General features: G+C 34.3%; 1 pseudogene; it reads left to right on the forward strand.

Annotated features, from left to right (window-relative positions):
• The window catches only part of LOC149568376 (glutamate--tRNA ligase, cytoplasmic-like), a 119,742-nt pseudogene extending 95,224 nt beyond the window's left edge, over positions 1-24,518 (forward strand).
• The last annotated feature ends 1,588 nt before the right edge of the window (positions 24,519-26,106 follow it).

Below are 26,106 nucleotides of genomic sequence, written 5' to 3' on the forward strand. Positions count from 1 at the left end.
ATTTGCAATATCTATGCAAGGCCAAATACTCCCTTCATAGAGCCAAATGAACAAAATGAAGCCAAATGCAATGTGTTATGTTGTAGGAGATTTCAACATAGACATGACATATACTAAAAAAAATAAAAAAGAATAAATAAATCATGCAAAATATTCAATTCAATTTCTTGTTGGATCATACATAGCATGAATAAGCCATTGATTGATCACATTTGGTCAAATGCAATATTAAATGTATGTTTTATCTATAAAACTGAAGCTTATTGGTTATACCATTACTCTACATTCCTTTAAATACATTTACCACCAACAAATACCCTCTTAAAATATCCACATTAAGTTGACATAACTACAAAACATAATAAGTGCTTTTTCCATTTGTTGTTTCCAAAAACCATTGTACTACAACAAACAAAATATGCAATATTACAACATTTTAAAGAAAAATTCTGCCCACTATTACATGTTAATCAATTTAAAATAACAATATCCATTCGTTGTTGTTTGAACTTTAAAATTAAAAATTAAATAAGTGAATTCTACAAATTATGAAATATTTCTATGGTTACAAGAATTCTGATACAATAAGCCAATTTGTCCTAACCACAATTTATGAACAGGAATCAATGGGTGCAAACAAAAAAACAAGAAAGGCTACACAAATGAGGCAAGAACAATGAACAAAAAGGTAACCGCCATTCACTTTCATGAATTATTTCATCTTTCATATTCACATTGAAAATGCTTTTGCATAAATGCTAATTCAGGACAAAAGTTAAAAGTGTTGGTTGCATTTCTATAGAAGAGTTGAATGCAAGAAAAGGAACTGACACATTTGAAGGAGATATTTTAGTTGTCTACAAAGTCAAAAAAATATGTGAAGTGCTACAGGATGATTTAATAGATCATATAGCATAGATGACAATAACATTGAGTGTCAATGCAAAATTATTATACCAATATGCAGACAAAATAATCTGAGGGATGGGTGTCTCTATAACTGGATTTGTCATTGCACCAAAATCAAACTATGATAGAGGTGATTATGATTGCATTCTTGTACCAAAGAAGGAAAGTCCAATGGAAACAATCAATTGCATATGAAATGACTATAATTTCATCCCCAACACTACAATAAAGAATTTGGCACAAGCAACTACCCTATTGGAACTATAGGTGCATTGGTGGTTGTGACATAAAAGAAAGGAAATATCAACATTTTATAAATAAAAGATAGTCATTTTGAGGATGATAGAGCATAGGTGATAAGTAATGGCTTTTACTTCTTAAATTAGATTTATTGTAATCAATAGAACATTTATTATGCAAATATTCCTTGCAATATTTCCAACTCTATATCTATATATTTTATGAAGCTAGAAATCCATCCAAATTTTGTTTATACTAAATCTTAGCAGAAGAATATCTCACCCAAAATGAAACACCAAAATTGCTTTTTAGAAATATTATAACAAAGAGTGACAAAAAAAAAAAACACTTCGTATGGGCCTCTCCATATTTATTTGAGATTTAAATGAAAAAAATGAAATTGCAAATTTTACATGAGATAATGCAAAAAAATAAAGAGGTAATATAAAACCATTGTTGAAATTTGAATAATTGTTGCTATCGAATGTATCCAACACTTATAAGATGCACTTTGTAACAAGTACATTGGAAATTGAAGATTTCAAATCCATTCTCCAGTCCATTTGCTGCATTTTGTCCACACTGCCAACACAAATTTGAAGGATGTGGAATCCTTGAAGAAGAAATTTCTCACTACATTGGATTCAAGTAGAATGTCAACTATGTGTACAAGTTATACTTGAAGATATTTCTTTTTATTGAAAATAAAAAGCCAATCCAATGTTTCATTGACAACACATTGATTGAATAGTTAATCCCACGACTCCACACCATCAAGTATGAGGAATATATGCAGCAAAAATCTATTATTGTATTCACACCTAGAGAGATTTGCATTGAAGGCACTTTCACACTGACCCAAGCCAATGCAATTATGCATGTGAATCTACTTCAAACCACTCAAATGGGTCAAAAAGTAAGCTAAACAATACATTGAAGGAAGCATTAGAAATAGGAATTATTGGATAAATGTTTAATATGTGAGAAAAAAACTATGATTCTTTGGCTAATTTTTAGGCTAAAGAATAATGATTAAACTGCAAACTACCTCATCAGAAGAACCTCTGCTGGAAAATTCTTTGAACCCTGGGAAACTAGATTTCTATATTATTGATATGCTTAGAGACAATAGTCTACTAATAGCTTAGGTTAAATACTATAGCATACATTTATATAATATATGTAGAAAAGCTTATTTATAAAACAAAAATCTACTTCCAGTGATGATAGATCATTGGATTGGCTATGACAATATATTAAATATTTTTCAAACATGTTTTTAAATGGTTACTTGGGGTTCATTTATTTCTAATCCCCTATCACATTGAACTATAAAATTAGTTTATATGGTGTGAAGTAGATTCCAAAATGAGACAACTATAAGAAATAATAAATCTAAACTGAACAATATAAGGATTTTTTTCACCAATATTTAGTTTGGGTAACCTAAGAAATAATTTAGTCTAATAAAAGAAAAATGTAATCAATATTCTTAATTTATGAGCTATCTTTTCTAGCAATGTGTTCTTAATGTTATTTTACTTCTTATATATTGTTTGGATAATGAGATGTTAAATGAATGCCTATAATCTCCAACTGACTCTGTATACTTGTTTCATTGTATAGGGAGGAGAAGTCATTATGTTGCTTTTAAAGGTGTGAGTGTGGCACATATATTTGGAGTTATCTATGTTTAGAGGGCACATTTCTTGTTAGGATTTTTTACACTGTCAACTTCACACGTTCCTTACATTAAAAGTGAAGGTATACCATTTATTATATGGCATCACTATTTGAGTCCATCAAGTTGCAAAATGAGGAGGTTTCATGTATGAATCTCATTAATATGAGAGCAAACATTGCTTCTAAATGCTCACCAAACAATACATCATTGTTTTGAATCACTCATTTATTTTCATATCCCCCCAACAATGCTATGCTAGTTTAACACCATATCACCTGTTGCTTTGTGGCATGTCTACTAACATGAATACCAAGCTCATTGATGCCAATTATGTGTTTAAATTTGAATTTTCCATTTTCATACAAAAATCACTTGAAAATTTATGATTCTTTAGGATATCAACACTTATGATTGATATTTGTAATCTTATTTCAAGGTGAGTGCACCAAGATGGTGAACAAAAAGGGGGCTATAAGTGGACACCTTTTCCTCTGAAATCAAGTAAACCTGAAATTGGATGAGACACTTGAGGGTCATCCACTAAAAATAACAAGATGTGTAAAATTGATAAATTGTAGTACTTTGAATCTACTTTGTAAAATAGTATATTTTTTACAAAATGTATAAGATTAGGTGGTTCAAACCCTGTGCACACAAAAAAATGTGCCTAATTTTTTTAGTAAATATAACATAATGATTTTTTTCTACAACACAAATGGCATAGTTATATTTGGTATTTTTCATATCCCTTTGGTAGGATGATAGTTAGGAGTCATATCTAGAAGTTGTGTATTTTTTTTTAATTTTATTATGAGTATATATTTTTTGTTATGGATTATTGAATAGAGTACATCCTAAAATTTTGGTACCTATTCGTCTGCTAAGCATAACTTGCATCAAAATGATTGAAAATGGACTTTTTTTTGAAAATGTGTATATAATCAAGTGTAGAACAATAATATGTAATTTATTTTGAATTTGGTTAAGTATATCAAAAGTTATTGCAAAAATGGTAGAAATATATCTTTGAGGAATGTCAAGGTATTGGTAAAAGTAATTAAAGTTTACAATGTTAATATTGTCCAAAAAAAGAAAAAAATATATGGTTAGAAAGCTAAGAAGACATGCAAGATTATGGTGATGATTTTATAGACACCCACTTCACCATTAGCGTACTTGATGAAGAAAAAGATGATAATTCATCTTAGAAGATGAAAAAACATCTAAAGGAAAAAAAAAATGGAGGTAAAAATAGTCTCCCAAGCCTTTGGGTCATTTCCCTAGGCTATCACCAAGCTATAACCCAATTGGATTTTTTGGATTCAAATAACCTAATTGGGTTATGAAAATAAAAAATACATTCAGAACTTGATTGGGTTATGTATTGTACTACTACACAAGGTTAGATTGAGGGAGAGAGAGAGAGAGAGAGAGAGAGAGAGAGAGAGAGAGAGAGAGAGAGAGAGAGAGAGAGAGAGAGATCAGGTTATGTATTATACTAAAAAAGTGTCTATCATATCCCATAATCCTTGTCTCCATCCCATCCTCTCTCTATCTATCACCCCCTCTCTCTTATTTTCACTCTTTATCCTATCCCCCTCTCTCTTTCTCCTATCCCCTTCTCTCACACTCTTTATATCATATCCCCTAATCTCTCTCTCTCTCTCTCTCTCTCTCTCTCTCTCTCTCTCACACACACACACACACACACACACACACATACATATCCCCTAGTGCTTCCCTCCATCTCGTCCTCTCTCTCTAATTCTTTCTCTTTATCTTATCCCCCAATATCTTTCTCTCACATGTCCCCTCTCTCTCTTTCTCCTATCCCCTTCTCTCTCACTCATTCTCTCCATCTAGATCTCACTCTTTCTATCATATTCTCTCTCTATTATCTCTCTCTTTCTCTCATATCCTCTAATTCTTTTCTCCATCCTATCATCTCTCTTTATCCTATTCCCTCCCTCTCTTTCTCCTATCTCATTATCTCTCTCATTTTCTCATTCTCTCCATCTCTTTCTCACTCTTTCTATCATATCCCCTAATCTCTCTCTCCATCACATCCTTGTTGATATCTGATTGAAAAGATCATTGATTACATAGATTGTTCAAGAAGACTATGTATTTCAATCATTGTTTTGTCACTGATGTCAAACCTTCTATTTGTTGGTAAGAAAATTGCTTATATGTTTCAAGTACTATCACTTAGTTGATTGATGAGGAAGATTTGATCAACAAGATGTAACAAAAGTACCTAGAGGAAAGGTCGAGTTATGATTATGTAATGATGTACAAGGATCAATTAAGACAATGCTAACATAATGTGTTGATGATCTACTTGGGGTTACAAAATGGTTGGCTACACTTAGAAAGTTTAGAAGAAAAGTCTTGAGGACATTATTGCTTGTTTATGCCATTAGAGTTTTTGCAATCCAAGAGTTAAGATGTATACTAGAAAATGATCTAACCCTTGAAGGTTTGATAGGTAGACTCACTACTTTTGAGATATCTAATTATTACGACTACAAACCAGAGAGTATTGAATCAGCTTTTAAAGAAAATTTGTTATTGAAGGATTCTAAGGAGGTAAAGTAACAACATAAGAAGAAGAAGAAGAAAAAATATGCATCCAGTGATAGCAACATAGATGAGGAAGACATTGAAGCATTACTAGCAAGAAGATTTCACAAAGAAAAAGGAAAATTCAAAGGTGAGTCAACCATCATTTGTTTCAATTGCAATGAAGTTGGTCATATTGCTACAAGATGTACACAAAAGAAGAACTATAGAGAAGGAAAAAAGTACAAAAATAGAAGAGAGGATGATGGTACAGACTACAAAGACAAATGCAAGAAATCATGCTACATTTCTGATGAACATGATGATGAAGTGGTATATGTTGCAATGAAGGATGAATCTATTGAGGATGAGGCAACTACACTTGTGACTTGTGTGAACAGGAATGATAAATGGATCATTGACAGTGGATGCTCACATCACATTCCTGTAGAAAAAGTAATTTTATTACCTTAACTTGTTATGATGGAAATAGTGTAAATTTTGGTAATGATGCACCATGTTTGATAAAAGGAAAAGGGTCTATCAAACTCACAAACAAAATTTCATGTGACAAAACTTACTCTATTGAAGGATTGAATTATAACTTGTTAAGTGTGTCACAATTGAATAATTTGGGATGCAAATTTGAGTTTGAAAATAAAACTATCAAGATATATGACACAAATGGAAACTTGATTGGAAAAGGTGATCAAACTAGAAGTAATCTGTTATATCTAGATATAGAATATGCTACTTGTCTTATTGCAAAATTTGATGATGTATGGCTTTGGCATAAGATAGTATGTCATGTTAATTTTGATAATTTGATTAGTACAAGTAACATGAAAGGAGTTAGAAGTTTTCCTAAGTTGAAGAAAGATGATAATATAATATGCAAACAATGTTAGCTAGGCAAGATGACAAAGTCAAGATTTAAAAGTAAATCTTATATGTCTAAAGAAATACTAGAAATTGTTCATACTAACTTGTGTGAACCTATTAAAGTGCAACACTACAAAGGAGATAAGTACATAATGCTATTTTTTTTATGATTACTCTAGGATGATGATAGTTATGTTTCTAAAAAAAAATCTAATGCTTTTCAAATGTTTAAGTGGTACTGGGCAAGAGTTGAAAAAGAAATAGGTAAAAGTATGAAATGCTTGAGATCAGAAAAAGTAGAAGAATTCACTTCAAATGAGTTTGAGATGTTTTGTAATGATAGAGGAATCAAAAGACAAACATTTGCACCTAGAACCCCTCCACAAAATGGAATTTCTAAAAGAAAAAATAGGTCTATAATGGATTGTGCTAGAACACTTATGATAGAGAAGAATGTTGCTCTAGAATACTAGACAGAAGCTATAAGTTTTATTGTATATACCTTGAATCATGTACAAGTCAAGAAAGGTACTCATTCAACACCTTTTCAACTATGGTATGGATATCTAGCTAATGTAAAATAATTTAAGGTATTTGGAAGAAAATGCTATATTCTTAAAGATGTTGGTAGTGGAAATTTTGATGCAAAAAGTGAAGAAGGTATATTCCTTGGTTACTCCACAAGAAGTAAAGCTTACAAGTGTTTAACTACTAACACTAACAAAATTGTGGAAAGTAAAAATGTGAATTTTGATGAGTTTACAAAAGTGCATGAGGCTGAACCTACAAAGGAATCAGAAGAATACAAATCATTTGTATACTTTTATGAAGGAATGGATGCTAAAGAAGATGCTACAAATCAAGTTACAAACTAATAGCAAGTCTCAATAATTGTCGAGTCACAACCTATGAATGTCAAGTTTCATTCAAGAACCGAGTTGAAAAATGAAGAAAATGCACATTCTAATTCTAATATTAGCATACATGAAAGAGATGCTAAAATACTTGACGTAGATGTACACAGCAATAGTGAAGCTGAGAGACAAAAGAACTAAGCAAGATTGTCCAAATATGTCAAAAGACATTTTCCTACAAATCAAATCATTGAAGACAAACATGTAAGGCCAATGAAAAGAAATAGATTGAGAAGTGAATCATGTTTGTTAAGCATGAAGGAACCTAAGTCATTGAAAGATGCATTGGAAGAGGATGACTGGTACAAGGCTATGGAAGAAGAAATTTAGTAGATAGAGAAGAACAAAACATGGAGTCTAGTTCCTAGACCAGAAGAGAAGAATGTAATTGGCACCAAATGGGTATTTAGAAACAAGTTAGATGAGAATTGTAAGTGACAAGGAACAAAGCAAGACAAGTTTGCAAAGGGTATACACAAGAAGGAATTGACTATGGTGACTCATTTGACCTTGTTGCAAGAATGGAAGGAGTGAGAATGTTGCTTACTTATGCTGCATTCAAAGGTTTCAAAGTTTATGGATGTTAAGTTTACATTTCTAAATCGCATACTAGAAGAGGAGGTCTACGTAGAACAACTAGAAGGACTTGTTGATAAAAATAACAAGAATATGGTATGTAGTCTACACAAAGCCTTATATGGATTGAAACAAGCACCAAAAGCATGGTATGAGAGGCTTCATACTTATCTTGTGAAGATTGGATTTGAAAGAATTGATGATAACAACAATTTGTACATGAAGACTTCTGGACTAGAGGACTCTAAACTAGTAAGTACACCTATGTTGATAGCACTCAAGCTATCAAACAATGATGATTCAGCCGAAGTAAATCAAACATTATACATATCCATGATTGGAAAATTGCAATATGTAGTACATAGCAGATCTAATTTTGCATTAGTTATGGGGATAGTTGCAATATTCTCTACTAATCTCAAAGAGAATCATTTGATGGTTGTGAAAAGAATAATGAGATACTTGAAAAGTTTGAATTGAGAACCTCCACTAATGCTGATTGGGCTAGAAACATTAATGACAGAAAAAGAACCAATGGAGGGGCATTCTTCTTAGGTAAAAGACTTGTTACATGTACTAGCAAGAAGTAGAGTTGTACTTCCTAATCTACTATTGAAGCAAAGTATGTTGTTGCTAATATTAACTGCACAAATATTGTATGGATCAAATAGCTACTTAAGGGAATGAAGGAAGAAATCATAGAACCAGGGACACTTTATTGTGATAATAAAAGTGCTATCAATATATAAAAGAATCATGTGATGCATACAAAGACAAAGCACATTGCAATCAAGTATCATTATATAAGGGAATTGGTTCAAGATAAAGAGGTGAAAATGGAATATATTAACACAAAGGAGAAAATTGTTGATATCTTCACAAAAGCATTACCTAAGGATGCTTATGAGTATCTAAGAGGTAAACTAGGGGTGATACCCCTATCAAAGGCTATGTAAAAGATAGAGGGAGTGCCTTGCATCAAACAAGCTGACATTCATTTAATACAAATTGATGCAATAGATCTTACTTTAAGAACTGCCTCAAGTAATCACAGAATTGGAACTATAAAACAATCACAAGTAAGGTGACAAAGAGAGAAATTGAAGAACCTACAAAAGCCTATATCTTCATATATTACAGATGCCAAATGTTGAGTATATGTCTTTGGCATTGTTGTCAAAGAGGGAGAAAGTAAATTAAATTGATCAAAGAGGTAGAAAGAAATCAAAGAATGGATCAGAATAGAGAGGGAGATGTTATGTTGATCACTTCAATATCAAAGGGAGAATTAAGGACCTCAGAGGGAGTTATATTTTGTAACCCAATTAGAAGATGGAAGTTGTTGATAGAGGGAGAAATTTCAATGCAAATTTTCTTTTTGGTATTGTCTTACTATTTTAACCTAGTTAGTTGGATGGAACAAGATGTTCATCATTTTGACTTGGTTGATCAGTTTGGTTTACCATCAATACCAATGAGGGAGACTATTGATATCTGATTGAAAAGATCATTGATTAGAAAGATTGTTGAAGAAAACTATGTGTTTCAATCATTGTTTTTTCATTGATGTCAAACCTTCTATTTGTTGGTAAGACAATTTCTTATATGTTTCAAGTACTATCACTTAGTTGATTGATGAGGAAGATTTGATCAACAAGATGTAACAAAAGTACCTAGAGGAAAGGTTGAGTTATGATTATGTAATGAAATACAAGGATTAGTTAATACATTGATAAGATAATGTATGGATGATCTACTTGGGGTTACAAAATGGCTGGCCACACTTAGAAAGTTTCGAAGAATAAGTTAAACAAAGTTCATTTTCCAAGCCTGACCAAGTGGATAGTAGGTGCCAAAAAAAGTTAGTTCAAGCCAAGAAAAAGGTCAGTTGGAACTAAGTGAAAACAAATTCTAGTGGATGCTGAGCAAGATTGTAGATTCCAAATAATTTTTAGTTGATGTTGAGCACAAATAAAATCTAGTTGATGCCAAGTGATCTAGTATGTACTGAGCATCAAAAGATTGATAATGTCGAGCTGCTACATTATGAAAAAGATCAAGGATTCACCAAATAAAAGCTAACAAGTTTGTTTTCTTCAAACTTATAAATTAGGAGGAAGATAAGATTGATGAGTTAGTGGCACAAAATTTTATGTAAACTATTTTAGAGGTGAATTTGAATGGATTCCAAGAGAAGTTTCTAGAGAAAACAAGATATTGGGTGGATACTTTGTATCCTACCTAATCCATCTAAAACCCTAATTTAGATGATGGATAATGAGTAGGAGAATGTTCTAATTTCTTGTATATAGGAATGTCCAGTCATGAAGCAAAAAGTGTAAGAGAGTTTGATGTGAGAATTTGATAAGGAGAAGGAGAAGGGGTTTTGCTTCATCAAGTGACCCGAGAGAAGAGTTTGCAATGGTGTACTAAGAAATAAGGCTTTAGAAGATGAATGCTTGAAAGGTGAACAAGCTATCAAAGCTACAAAGAATGGAAGCTAACTAGAGCTGAGGACTGAAAAAATATCTATAATCTATAATTGAGGTTGTAAGTTGTATTAGATCAAAACTCTACTGTTACTTTCTAACAATTGTATTAGTCTAGGGTAAATCCTTTGGATTAAGGTTGACTTAACAGTCACTGGAAAATCATTTAATAGGGTTTCATTCCAAGTGAATGGTTTAAAATCCTCTAACAATGCTCACTTTTAATAAGGTAACTAAAATCCATAAACTGGGTCACATTTAACAGTGTGTATCGTAACCTTTAACAAGGTTGGCCTTTTATAGGGCATTACTTTAGAAGAGTGAAAAAAGAGTAGCATGTTACTGGTTGTTTTCCCAAATTGGGTTTCCACATTAAATTATTGTGACAAATGTGTTGTTGGATATGTTGTGATTTACACTTTACATTTCTGCAAATTTATTTGACAGTAACATATAAGTTTTAGTTGATACACAATGAATGCATGCATGGGTTCACTGAATTGTGAAAAAATTTATTTGTACATTTGGACCTTGAATAACTGATTCACCTCCCATCTTAGTTATTCTAAAAGAATTCCAAAAATCCTCTCTCTCTCTCTCTCTCTCTCTCTCTCTCTCTCTCTCTCTCTCACGTTGACATTCTAGTCATGTTTGTTATTAGTGACATACACTTATTCAAATTATAAGTATCTACTGAGCTTGTTGTATGTTAACAGTGCTAACCAAGCATTTTAGTTGTTACCAAGTTCTATAGTTTCTACTAAGTCCTTTGCACAAATTCCAATGTATGTTAAGCAGTTACAACTATTGTGAAGATCAATAGTGTAAACTAAGCATTAGAGTGTATGTCAAGTTTACTAGTGCAAACCAAGTTGTGTAGTGCTTACCTAGTTCATAGATGATGTGATGCAAGTCTAGTGTTAACTAAGCTACTATGTATTAATCAAGTGATTCAATTTATATTAAGCTCATAGTGGAAGCAATGACTAAGTGAGATAGTGTGAATCAAGTGATTTAGTTTATATGTTGAGTTTTACAATAGTCACCAAGTCACCAGTGTAGACCTAGTTCAAGACTACTTGGAAGTGATTAGTATGGACCTAGCCTCTATGTCTACTAAGTGCATGGAAATGCCAAACATTGATAGTGGATTTTGAGTATCAAAACCTCACTAAGTCAATCTTCAAAACTTGAGTTTCTACACTTTGGCCGACTTTGTAATATTTTGTGTATAACTTGTATTGTGGACAACTTTGTAATTGTGTAATTGCATTGATATATATGTAATCTATTATATCAAATCCAATATATGTATAGAATTGAAAAGGAAGTAATGTAATCATTATAAAAAAGAATAGAAATACGAATTAAAAAGGCTACAATAGTATAAGGAGCAACAAAGATTCATCTATCACAACAAGGTGATTTATACACTCAGAGGAATCTCATTCAACAAACCAAGTTGTAGATCAGAGTTTAGCTATTGCTTCATCCTAATAGGTGGATTAGTTAAATTCTTTAACAAGGTAGACCTAAAAAACTTATTTAAATCTCTTTATAGAGTGAATGCTTCATTTTATGTTTGTAAATCCTTTTGCAAGGTGGACCTAGTAGTCCTTATTGCTCCTAATAGGTTAGATCATCAGAAGTGATCAATGTAAGCCTTAAATTACCAACTTATTGTAGTAGTAAAGCTTGTGGGTATCATCCCCACCCCAATTTTACTTTCTATTTCGAACGTTTTTGGGTCAACAAATCTATGTGTCAAAGTATTATGTATGCTTTCATGTTTTAGATTCTTATGTATGAAGTTAGATTAGAATTGATATAAAGGATTAATTGCTAATTGAGATAAAAAATTTAGAAGTTACTAATTCACCCCTCCCCTCTCAGTAACTTAGCTTGTCATAATATTTCCAAAAATTGGTATTAGAGAATTGTGTTTCTTAGTTTAACAAGCTTGAGCAAAGATCAAAGGCCATGGAGATATTGAGACTTGACAAGGCTATTGATAATGAGAAGCTATATTTGGAAATGGCTATTTCCCAACTCAAGAAAGCAAAGGAGCAACTCTCGCAATCCCTGAAAAGAAGAAAAGATCTTACAATTCAAATGAATGATCATCTCTACATTGAAGAAAGAATTGAAGACCTCCATTCAAGTAGCCTAGATAAAACCAATGAAGCAATCAAGGAACTCCTAAAAAAGAATGGTTCACTACAAGGAGTAAGAAAAATAAGAAGAGAAAAAGAAATTTAGTTAGTAAAACTATGTGAAGTTATGGAAGAGAAAAACAAGATAAAAGAAGAAATAGAAGGAAAAGACAATGAGATTCAACATTTATCTCTTCAAATAAGATGACTTCATAAATCAGCTCACCAATGAAAATGAAGAAATTTTACATCTCAAGTCAGAAAATGAAAGATTGCAAAATGATCTAAACTCTAAAAGGCATACCAATGAAAGAATGATGAAATCCCAAGCAGACATGAATCAATTGAATTAGAAAAAATTCTATAGACAAAAAGGAAAAGAAAGAATTGGATATACAAAAGAAGGTGAAACATCCAAGCAAGGAGCTCAAAAGAATCAAAGACCTACTTGCAATCATTGTGCTAAGATATGGCATACATCAAATAAATGTTGGAGAAATAGGAAGGCTAAATTCAATGGAAAGTGCTACAATTGCAATCAACATGGTCATAAGGCTAACGAATGCAAAGAAAAACCAAGATTTGAAGGAAAATGTCACAAATGTAAGAAATATGAAAACAAGTCATCAGAATGCAAAACCAAGATATTAAATCCAGTAGAATAGATTGTAAAAGCTATATTTAGTTGGCACTACAACACCTAGTGATGATTTCATTACTGTGGAGAATTTGGACACACTAGAATGACTTGTGTAAAGCATCATTCGAGGAAAAGAGATACTACTAAAAGATGTTTCATTTGTACTGAACTTGGTCATCTTGCTAAGAACTACATGAATACTGAAAGAATTGAAGTTGAAAAGAATGAAAAGGCTTATAACATCATAAAATAGGTGAGACAACAATGGGTTCCAAAATCGATCAAGAATATAAATCCAAGTCATGATGAACAAGTCACTCAAGAATTGAGTGACTCCATCATTTCTACTTGATCTCTCAAAGGAGTGTTGGAATTGTGATACTAAATGAGACATCAGATATCAATTCTAGTTAGTAGGATGAAAGATCCAAACTATCATTCAAAATTCAAAAGGGATCATCGAGTAACAAATGAAAGTTATCATCAAGCAAGGTCGAGTTACTGTCTTATTGAGCAAGGATGGGTTACAAACTCTATCGAGAAAGGTCAGGAGGAATTAAGATGCATATGGTTACTGAATCACAAAGACCTTGCTAAGTGTTCAAGAAAAGGAAGTGGATGATAGTCTGTCAATTTGATCTATGATTCATACCAAGCATTTATGATGAAATTTGATAAAAGGAATGAAATCAAAGTCATTTTAACATGAAATTTCAAGAGCTATTACATAGTGTGAACTTCAAGAGAATTCAAGTGATTTGAGTGAATTGTTACCAAAGTTTTTGAGTTCTCTCAAACCTTACCAAGTGAAGATAGCATCTAGTAGCAGTAAGGCAAAGAGAGGTTTAGATATGCTAGTTTGTGGTGTAGAATGGAAGACACTAGACTTCAAGCACACTCTTGCAATCATTGAAATCCTAGATCCGAGTGGAGGATAGTCTCAAATCCCTTCCAAGGTATTGTTAATCAATGACATCCATTCTCATTTTAAATGTGCAATTCAAGAAGTCAAAACACTAGAAATGGACAAAACCCCTAGAAAGGTTATGTGAATGACATTTTGAAACTCAAACATCAACATCTCAAGGCTAAAGGATTAACCCATATTCCTCACATGCCCCATGAATTCCAAGTGAAATGGATTAGGTTTATTCTTAGTTAGATGCACTATGGATAGCTATGGTTGGAGCAACCAATTTTGATCATGAAGAAGATGATTCATAGGATCATAGGTCTCCCCATGCTAGCAAAATCTAAGATGATCAAAACCCAAGGTTAAGCTGAACTGGAGAAGAAAACCCTAGCAGAGTGGGACAGAAGAGGTATGAAAATAAGTAGCATAACTAATATGGGATTAAAGTTTGACATCCATATTATTGCACACAAGATCTACAGTTCAAATAGGTTGAATAGTGTGGCATGTGAGGCAGTAGACATGGCATACAAGATAGTCAAGAACAACCTTTCTTTTGACCTTGATGAGCTATTACTGAAACAATTCAATAAGAACATGGAGAGCATCAGAACATCAAAGAACAATCCATGTAAGTTTGGTTCTCTATTGACATGCTTATTCTTTTATGTTCATAAATTCTTTCCTTTGAAGGGCACTATTATATGGAGAAAAGATGTGCATGTACTCTATCAAATTTATGAGTACATTGCTAAGATGGGTGAAAATTATAATAGTATTATGGATAATTATTTTGATGCATTCAAGAGAAAATGAATAATAGATTTTAAATCCCCAAGAAACTAGTTGAGGATTACAAGAATGATATATATTTTATGGTAGAAATTGATAAAGTATACATTCAGGTAGTTAGGTCTAGAATTGTGTGGGTGAAACCTCTTGGATATGATGTTAATATTGATGAAATGAAAGATATTATTGAGGCACTGATTAATGAACCAGTTGATCCTAAGTCAGACTATTTTGGTACATATGATGAGGCCAAGGTTAGGATAGAACTAGAGATCAAACTCCCTTAGGCAGTTAGCAAAGGCAAGAAAAGGATTGCCAAGATAGGAAAAAGTTCAACTCTTTTGTTAACCAAGGGAAAAAGTGAGGATGAGGAAGCAGAGGATATGGAAAAAGTAGAGGAGGAAGAGCCACTAAAGAAAAAGGGCAAGGTAATCATTACCAAGCCTACTAAGCCATCCACTGCAGTGTTTACTAGGAGATCCTCCAGGAAGAAATCATACAAGGAAGGAGAAGACATAATATTCAAGAAACCTCCACCCACCTTCTAGGATAGATTGAAGGATTTGTAGTCAAGGGCCAACATAACCAACTTCAAGGAATTGAAGTATGAGATTAGGATTAAAGCATAATAGAAGTAGATTGAAGATCTGGTGATATATGAAATGGGTAAGTGGAAATACTCATCTGATCAACTTACACTTTAGATTCTTAGTGTTTTGATGGATAAGATCAAACCAAGATGGGAATGGGAATTGGCAAAGAAAACTATTAAAGATATATATGAGAAAAGCTTGAGGCAGCTTATGCCAAGCCTAACTGACAAGGAGGTGAAGGAATCCATTAAGAAGAATGAAGAAAAACTAACCTTGAAATTAAACACTTGCCTTGTATTGATGAAAGACATCAAGCATGTTGTGAAGAATGCAACAAATACATGGAAGACTGTATATCGTCTTCATAAATCAGGTGATTTTCCATTCAGCATAAGTGACAAAGATTATGATGATGATGATAAAGAAGAAAAAGATGAAGAGGAAAATGATGAAGAGACAACATGTTTTGATAACATTGATAATGAAGAGGAATAGGAGTAAGAGGCTACTAAGGAAGAAACTCAGGATATAGAGGAAACTGACCTAGTTAAGATTGTCATAGTGGTTATAGCCTCACTTCCTCATTCTCTAAGAAAAGTATTGACAACATTAAGCATGGAGACAACCTCTATAGGATTGATTGTTTCCAGCACTCCAAGCACAACCATCCAATCAATCTTTCCACCAATTTAGCTCAGCACATCATTGACAGAAGTACCAAGTACTTCAGCACATCATTGATAGAAGTACCAAGTACTTCAGCTACCAAGCTATAGACTCTTCCCTCTTCAATAGTTTTGGATACATCAATTTTAGCTTTAACAGGTACTTCTACTAGTATTTCTACAATAAGTGTAGTATCAATTATTTGAGCAAGCCCCACTATTTCTACTATAGTTTCCATTCCAAGTACACAAGCAATAAGTGCAAGGAAAGTTGAGACCAAGCCTCAACCAAGCACAAAATTTATGGGAAAAGGAAAAGAAAAGGAGGAGGATGTTGATCTTGATGAGGAAATTGTGATTTCAAATTAGGACATTTCAAAACTTAGTCCTGCTCAAATGCAAACCTTTGGAGTATTACTCCAAAAGAAAGCCAAGCAGTAGAGACTAAGACAAGAAAGAGATAAATAATTTAAAATCATTGAGGATGCCAAGAATATTTTGGCAGAGGCTATAGGTATAGAGATTGATTTTTTTCAACCATTCAGTTGGAAAAAGTAGTCAAGATATATAATGAAAATCTAGATGGACAAGTTAAATTATTATAGAAAGTAGAGAAATACTTTGAAAATAAAGTGTTAGAGCACATTGCTCAACAAATTTCCATTTACAAAGTAGAATTATCTACTATTTTGGGTTCTTTGGAAAATTCTTGTACAAATGTAACATTACTTTTTGGTAAGTTATGTGATATTCCAAGTTTTACAAAGGAAATAAAAGATAAATTATTTAAGATTGATGAAGACCTGAAGGCGAGTGCTAAGCAATTATAGTTTGACTCGAGTTCAAGCTCTACCCAATTCAAAAGGATCAATTTTTTGATAGACATATAGGCATAATTGCTTAAAGAAGAAGCTACAATCAGATATGCATTGGTGGATATCCAAAATATGATACTCACTAACATTGATGCACTGTAGAAGCATATTGCTTATTCAAAGACTCTCTTCCATGATAATAATTTCTCTATTATAGTGCATATGATTTAACTTTCAATAGAAGTGTAGGTGGCATTACACACATGCAGGGTCTTGTAAGAGAACTGTGATGAGACTTTGGTAATAATACTAAAGGTGCATTCAAATTTCTTGTCTCATTTTGGCATTACTATGTAAATACATATAGCATAATTCTTTGGCATTAATGTCAAAAAGGGGGAGAAGTTATAAGGAGATAAAAAGGGGGAGAAAACATAAGATGATATAAAGAGGAGAAAGATGTAAAAAGTTAGGGGGAGAAAATTGTAAGAAAGTATGGAGAAATATATATTGTATGTATAGTATACTATATATTATCATCGAAGTAAGCATTAATATGTACAAAAATGTATCCTTTACAAAAACAAATTTGAAAAATCTCAAAAAATAGTATACTCTACCAAGTTGGAGATATAAGGTGATGGATAATTCAATTTTGACTGATAAGTGTTTTATCACTAATGCTTACCGGGGAGATTGTTGACATTCCAATCATGTTGTTATTAGTGACATACACTTATTCAAATTATAAGAATCTACCAAGCTTATTATACAGTTAACAATGCTAACCAAGAATTTCAGTTATTACTGAGTTCTACGATTGCTACTGAGTTCTTTGGACAAATTCTAGTGTATGCCAAGAAGTTACAACTATTATGAAGATTAGTAGTGTAAATTGAGCATTACAATGTATGCCAAGTTTACCTGTGCAAACTGAGTTGTTTAGTGCTTACTGAGTTCACAGTTGATGTGATGTGAGTCCAATGTTAACTGAGCTACTCAATGTTAACCAAGTGATTTATTATATACCAAGCTTGTAGTGGAAGCAATGACCAAGCGAGATAGTGTGAATCAAGTGATTTAATTTATATGTTGAGTTTCATAGTATTCATTAAGTCACTAGTGTAGACTAAGTTTAAGACTACTTGGAAGTGACCAGTATGGACCTAGCCTCTACATCTACTAAGTGCATGATGATGTTGAACATTGATAGTGGATGCTGAGTATGAGAACCTCTCTAAGTTAGTCTTTAGAACCCAGGTTTCTACACTTCGGCTAACTTTGTAATATTTTGTGTAAAATTTTATTGTGGTTGACTTTGTAATTGTGTAATTGGATTGATATATATGTAATGTATTATATCACATTCAATATATGTTGGTCTCAGATTGGTTTTGACAATTGAGTGTCAAAACACTTAACCAATTCTCAAGATGATGCTGAGTATAATAAAAATGCTAAGCTATAGTGTGTACTGAGCCAAAGATTCAATAGGTGCCGAGTGAACTTCAAGTGTCGAGAAAGATTCAAGTTCTGAGTGATAAGTGATGTTGAGTCACTATAGATTCCTAGTGAAACAGAGTCACTATAGGTGCCAAGAAAAGTATAGATGCTGAGTGAAATAGAGTCACTATAGGTGCCAAGCAAAGTATAGATGCCAAGCGAAATAGAGTTACTATAGGAGCCAAGTGAGACAAAATTCCTATATGTGCCAAGCATCAACAAGTAGTAACTATCGAACAACACAGAATTAACATATGAGTTTGTGCCTTCATAAACTTAAATGTAAACCATTTTTGAGCTGACTTAGGATGAATCTCGACGGATCTTGAAGATAAGATCACATCTTTTACATTCTCTATGAAATCTACATGTAGCCAATAAGAAAAATGGACAAGGCATGCAACCAATAAGAAAAGTGAATGAATTGAGCAAGAAAAGAAGAATGAATACTAATCGTAAATTCATACCTAACCCTAAGTCTTTGAAGCCTTTAAAAGGAGGAAAAAACTCCATTGTGTCCATGTATGAAAGAAGTGTATGGGTGATTTATAGAAAATTTTAGAGGGGTGTTGAAAGACTTAGAAGGAAGAGCAACATTGTAGAATCTAGTTGATTAGAATAGAGCAATCAAAATTTTGAGGAGAGACATATGAAATTAGCAAGGATCAGAATAAGTAGAGTAGAACAAGGATCTAGAATCAGCAATTGAAGATTGCAAGTCATCGGGTCAAGACTTTCTAATACTCTCTAGCCATTGTGTTAGGAATGAAAATCCTATGATGATAGGTTGGTTTAATAACTATTTTGTAAGCCTTTAAACAAAGTGCTAAATCCTTTAACATGGTAACATTCCAATTGAATGTTTGTAAATCCTTTAACCAGGTCACTTTGAATAGGATGTAAAGTCTTTAACAAGATAGGCTTTTCACAGGGTAGACCATTGGAAGTGGTCAAACTTTGTAACCTTAAACAGTTACATTTAGTTGTAGTGATACTTTGTGGGTGTCATCTCCACCCCAGTTTTACCTTCTCGTTTTGGAGGGTTTCTAGGTTACCAAATCTTGTGTTATCTATTTTCGTGCATGTCTTTACTTTCATGTTTATTAGATGAATTAGATACATGTGAATGATTAAAGTAAAATGTTTTAAAAGGTTAAGGTTAGATACTTCTAATTCACCCCGCCCCCCCCGCCCCTCTTAGAAGTAAATCTTCCCACTTGTAAATTCCAACAATTGGTATTAGAGCCAAGTTCTCACAAAGAGGAGCCTTATAGCTTGGAGAGAAGATCTGCATATGGAAATCAACAAACTTGGGAAGGTCATAGAGAATTAGGCAATTGATGTACAACTTTCTCTACATACTTTGGAAGAAGCAAGAGAAGAATTGAGAAAATCTTTAAAGAGAAGAAGAGAGATTGCCATAGCTAAGAATGATACATAATACAAGGAGATTGACACCTCAAAATTGTTTGCAATTAGAGATTTCAAAGAATTTGATGCAGTAATAGCAGATGTAATGGAGAAGAATAGAACTCAAGTAGAGGAAATCAAAACAGTCAAGCTTGAACAAGAATCACAAGCCATGATGCTTTGTGAAGTGACTGAATAGAAGAAAAGAGTCATTGAAGATAAGGCTATGCTAGAAGAGAAAAGACAAAGAAGAGTGCATAATGACTTCAAAGTAGAGAATCTAGGATTTGAGCCAATTTCAATAGTGATTCAACATAGTTTCATTGAATTCAAGGTATTTACATTTGTGCCGAGCTACATAGTTTTAAATTTCTGCGTTAAAACCCTAGGTAGCACAAATGGCCTCCAGTTCTAGGAAAGCTCAAGAAAAAGAATGATTTACATAGAGGAGGATGGTCCAATGAAAATAACAAAAAGGGTTTTACATAGAGTGACAAGGTATCAAACCCAAGATTGGCCAAAGACTCTTAGAAGTGATTCTAAGGGAGCAATTGAGAAGAACACTGGTGCCAAATGGAACAAGAGAGGAATGAAAATAGACACCATTCAAGACCCTCTTGTTGACTTTGTTGTTAGGGTTATTGCACACAAATTTTACCAATCTAGAAGACTTAAGAATGTACCATGCATTGCAATAGATGTGGATTACAAACTAGTGAAAAAGGATCATACTTATGATCTTGTAGAACTACAATTGCAACAAATCAATCATAACTTAGTAGTAATAAGGAGAACCAAGGGAGCATAGTGCATGTTTGGTGCAATTTTGATTTGCATATTTTTCTATTTACAAAATCAATTCCCATCTTTTGGTAAAGTTGATTGAAAAAAAAATAGGTCTATAGTAGCTCAAGTAAATGAATATATAGAACAAATGGGAGATAATTTTGAAACTCTTATTGTACACTTGAATTGTGTCACACTCTAAACCATTCTATCCAAACGATTCTATGAGTTGGAATGTTCAGATGCCAGCTTAGAGCTCCCTATCCATGGAGTGTAAGAGATTATATTTCAAGAATAAGAAGGCTCTTAGATGAGCCTTAGAGATACTCTTCTTGCTAGTAAACCATGCAATGGGAGGTCCCAAAGATAAGATGCAAGAATGTGAATGTCCCAAAGAGTTCCTCAAGGATGCAATGCAAATGAAAATTAAGCTAAGATGAGAATGAAAAATGCAGCTATTCTAAGCATGGATGAGAGTGTTACAATACCATTATTAAGCTATGTGAGATTAAGCTACATGTAAAAATGAAAGCTATGCTAAGCTAGAATGCCATGATGCCATGGATGAGAGAATGTAGACAAGAAATAGAAGTTCTCCACAAAGCTCCAAAGAAACCTGTTAGAAAACTTGCAACATAACAATATTCAAATGAGGATGGATCCTTTGAGGGGGAAAGCTCTCCCCCTTTTAAAGTCATACGGATGGTAGAGATCAAGATGAAGATGTGGATGATCAATAGTAGAATTCAAAAATAGGTGTGATCCATGTGCACACACAAGTCAACCAATAGAATATAAGTTGACTTGTCATATAAGAAAAAAGTCTCACATGCCTTTTCTTTTAATTGTAAAATAGAAAAAGGACTTTATGTGTGCACTTTAAGTGAGTTAGAAGAATGGGGTGCTTTATTTAATTAAAAGGGGACATGTTCTTTTAATCAAATAATGAACTTAGGATAGCATAGTCAAACTATACGTTATAATCAAATAAATTGATTATTAGCAATTTGGCTTAGGTAAGTGATTAAATTAATTTAGCCAAAATGTTGAAAAGGGGGCTAATAGTCTAGATGACCATTTTTAGGTGATTAGATTTGCCCCTCTTTGACTAATGCATGATCAATCTGGGAACATATTATGTCAAAGAAAATAGAAAGCCAAGTAGGCAGTGATAGATATAGATATCTGATTTCAAAGAATGAAATTCAGAAATAGATAGCAAGTCCTGAATCCACAGCCTGATAGTGGTAGTACTGAACATTAGGAAGATGATGTTAGGATCCGAAAAGAATTCTAACACCTAGCAAAGCGAATAGATCGAGAGCAAGTGATAAGGTCAAAAAATGCTCCTAAGAAATAGATAGCTGTAACAATCAGCAATAGAGTATTTCTGCCCCCTCAGGATCAAAATTGAAATGAGGTAAGAGGAAGCAAAAACTAGCTAGACATGAGAAAATTGAGATATAGCAATGTCTGATATGACAGATAAATGATTAGAACCCAAGAATGACTATAAGAAACTAATGAAATGCCCCAGTTTGACTAGAGTTGACCTTGAAGGATATAGCATAAAAATTAGGTCAAATCTAGTAGAAAGATGATTTAGATGTGAAAAGGTGACTAGAAGTAGATATGAAGCATAGAAACGATGAAGACATGAAGAAATGAAGATGCCCCAGTGATAATTCAAAGATTAGACCTCAAATAGTCAGCTAACTATTCAGAAGAAGGTAAAATATTAAAATGCAATTTTGACCATCAAGATGAACTCAGATTTTGATTTCGATCCCAAAAATGGATCCAAGATGTCAAAATTAGCTAGGGGTGTAATTTTTGCTCAATTTCGAGGAGTTTGAAAATTAGGTCAAAATGAGGTTGGAGGCTATAAAAGGGGTCCAAGTGTCATTTTCACTATTCATTTGTCTTTTTGTGATTGGAGAGATTTTGTGTGGTCCACATAGCATCATGGCTCAGGCGAACATTCCTCTTCATCGACACCATTTCGAGCGCAACCGGTTGCACAACTGGCCAGAGCGATATGGGGCGCTAGTAAGTAACTACCTTTATGTCACTTTTTGTTGCTTTTTTCAAGCTTTTTCACATGTTTTAAGAGTTTTTGGAAAAAAATTCGCGTGATACTTTATAAGTACATGGAAAAAATGTTGCGCGACACTTTTTTTCAAAAAAAAGTATCACACCTCTTATAATAATGTATCGCCCCAGGCATACCCAAATGCCGCACGGTGCGGTGCGAAATCTCACACGACATAAAAAATAGCACGTAATGCAAAAAGTATCGTACGACATTGTTTCTCAAAATGTGTCACACTCTTTATGTAAAAAGTGTCGCACATATAGTTTTTGTTGTTTTATTTAATGTTTTTTTTGTCATGTGACTATTACTGATGTTTGCTTATTTTACCTGTATAGGAGGTATTCCCAGCATTATAGATTAGAGCTCCTAGGGTGGTTGGTTTGCACATTTTGGAGCATTTAAGTGATGAGGAGCAGACTGTGCTAGTGGCTATGGGCTTGTAGTGGGTTGTACAGATGCCCCATATTCGGGCAAACCATAGTTTGATGTCTGCACTGGCAGAGAGGTGGCATAGCGAGCATAACACCTTTCACTTACCGACCGGCAAGGCTCTATTACCTTGGAGGACGTATATCGCATTCTGCGAGTGCCATGCCATGGCAAGCCAATAAGTTGTTTGATTAGTAGTTTGTTGAGTTAGCAATTTCAATGTTGGATGCCAGGTGTACTGATGTCAAGTTTGATGATGGCATAGGTGTACTATGATATGACCCCAACAGAGGGGCAAGCGCGAGTGCAGGAGCTATTCTAGGATGTGACCATTCTAGATTGTCACCTGAGTAGGGAGAGATTGATGACTGAGTACGAATATGCTTATCCTTTTCCCAGCTTGTTATGCTCATTGGTAGCCCAAGCCCTGGTGATAGACTGAGGCCAGAAGGGCTTCCCGCTAGGATGGGGTCGACTGGTGTATGATCTGATCTCCCAACCATGTAGGATGACATGGGGGCTTGACATACTGGCAGAGATGTACCATGAGCTCCACGACATAGTATACCATGAGGGTGGGTCATGGGCATGCAGAGCAGTGTTAGCATAGATCTCGGCTTGGGAGCACATCGCAGTGGTCTGACCACAGGTGCAGCCACGAGACCGCAGCCAGCCTTATATTTTTTGTGATAGAGGTTTCATCCCACAGAGGCATAGTGGAGATGTGACCTACTACCAATGCATGTTTGATGAGCTAATGGCATTCACATGGTGACCATATTGGGAGTGTCAGGGATGGTCAGATTCATGGGAGTTAGACTACATGCGGTATAGTAGACTGCTGGTGGGTCGGAGTGCAGACATTGTGGAGCAATTTGTGATCAGTTGCGTATGGCAACAGTTTGCAGAGCAGTAGGTGGTAGCAGTGGAGACCACGACCTATGACCAAATGTGCATAGATGAGGGATTGGGATGGCTACCGATGCTAGACTATCAAACAGTAGTTCGGGATATAGCAGCACTAGTGGTGACTCCTTGGGATTATTGCCTAGATGTGGCAAATGCAAGGGCTGATCCAAGGTATCTTTATGAGATGCATAGAAACTTGTTCCCTCAATTCACACATCTAGATGTGACACCTATAGGAGTGGGAGGTGGAGGTGACAGTAGAGGAGGAGGAGGAGGCAGAGGGAGAGGGAGGGGGAGAGGTGGCAGGCAGATGGAGGGGGAGAGTTCCCGAGCAGGGCGGAGGAGGATGCGAGCATAGGCGATGCAGGAGGAAGAGGAGTCATTAGAGTCTGATGGTGATGATGGTGGGGAGGAGGAGGTGCCCCTGAGGAGATGTTGAGCGGTGAGGGTACAGGCACCTGCAGAGAAGCCAACAGGAGGAGAGGAGCAGGGTGCAAGGATCTATGCCTTGGAGGTAGAGCTGCAGGCAGCTCGGTTGACTATTGCAGTATGGGATTAGCAGCTGATGGATGAGCAGGCACAAGTAGATGAGCTGTGCTGAGAGTGAGATATTGTGAGGTGAGAGGCAATGCATCATGGTGCATGAGCTACATATTATTATGCCATGTATAAGAGTGTGGTACCACTAGGACAGGTTCTTCCTAATTATTCAGAGTGAGCGGGTAGATCAGAGAGTGCAGTGCAGGCACCGAATAGGAGATAGGCTCCTCCACCAGGGTTAGCACTAGTCGCAAAGGGTGGCAGTCAGACATGACATCAAGTGATAGCTGTGCTTTGATTATACCTCATGTATTTTTGAGACATATATCCAAATTTTGGATCTCACATTTGTATATGTACCATGACACATTTGATATATATATATATATAAGATACTGGGTTTAGCGATATTCTTGTGTACTTGTCTCAAAATGTATGTTTTCAGCTTCCATGTGGTATTTTAGTATTTTTTTTTCACCTCATGTATGTGTATATGCTCATGTGTATTGATTTTGATCTCTCATATGGATGGTAAAGATTTAAATTTTTTTTGTGAAAATATGTGACACTTGGATAGATCGTATGTGATGATTTTGGATTAACCCCTTGTGATGACAAGATAGCAACAAAATATAGCGAAAGATTAAGAAGGTGAAAAGACATGGAAAAGTGAAAGATAAAAGCAGCTAGCTGATATTTCCACAAAAAAGATGAAGAGAGAGAGAGCTCTTCCCACGTGTAGGAATGTGCAACTAGAAAAAAAAGACATGAAACTAAAATGCAAGCTACTATGCAAAGTGGTTTACCAGCAAGAAACTCATAACATTTAGACTCTTAATTTCATCATTGAGTGTTGATTAGGGACATCATGAGATCATACAACCATCACTAGTATAACTATGAGGATATGAATATGATCGATATTAGATAGGTATGTGGAAATCCAATCTAAGCATCATAGACACGTAAGTCAAGATAACTACACGATTAGATTCCCTAAGTTTAATTTAGCAAGATTACACCTATATCAAGGCATAAGTGCTAGGATAAACCCTGAGTGTAGTCTTGCAAAACAGTCAAGGATGATACATTTGTAAGTCAAAATGTTGAATAGGACAAGCATAAATGCTTACAACACTATAGACAAACAAAGTATACCCGCAAGCAGAAATCAAGAAAATATGTCCCATGCCCCCAGTCTTCTAGTCAATGACATCCTCAAAAGACTATTAGGGAGGGAACATATGGCAAAGAAATCATCATAGACAATACACAGAGTAGATAAAGGTCAACACAACTTAGTTGTTTAAGTGTTAAAGTGTGTGTGTGTAAGTCACTTGGCCATTTCTTCAAGACTTGATTCTGATAGTGAGAAATATCGTGACATCGGAGACTGTAGGTAAACTATCTGAGAAGTGTTGAGAAACACTTGATGTCAAAGTGGGGGAAGTGTTGAGAAACACTATTTTGTGAGTTTTCCAAGAAACCCTAATGCACAAGAATACCTCAATAGGCTAAGCAGCTATGCCCCCAAGACAAGGACAAGAAACAATTCCAAGCCAGGAAATGTGTAGCGAAGTGGATGATTGTGATTGATAGACATAGGT

The sequence above is a fragment of the Cupressus sempervirens genome, chromosome 3 (assembly GCF_028749045.1).
Source record: "Cupressus sempervirens isolate cs-2001-9-10 chromosome 3, ASM2874904v1, whole genome shotgun sequence".
Classification (NCBI taxonomy): Eukaryota; Viridiplantae; Streptophyta; class Pinopsida; order Cupressales; family Cupressaceae; genus Cupressus; species Cupressus sempervirens.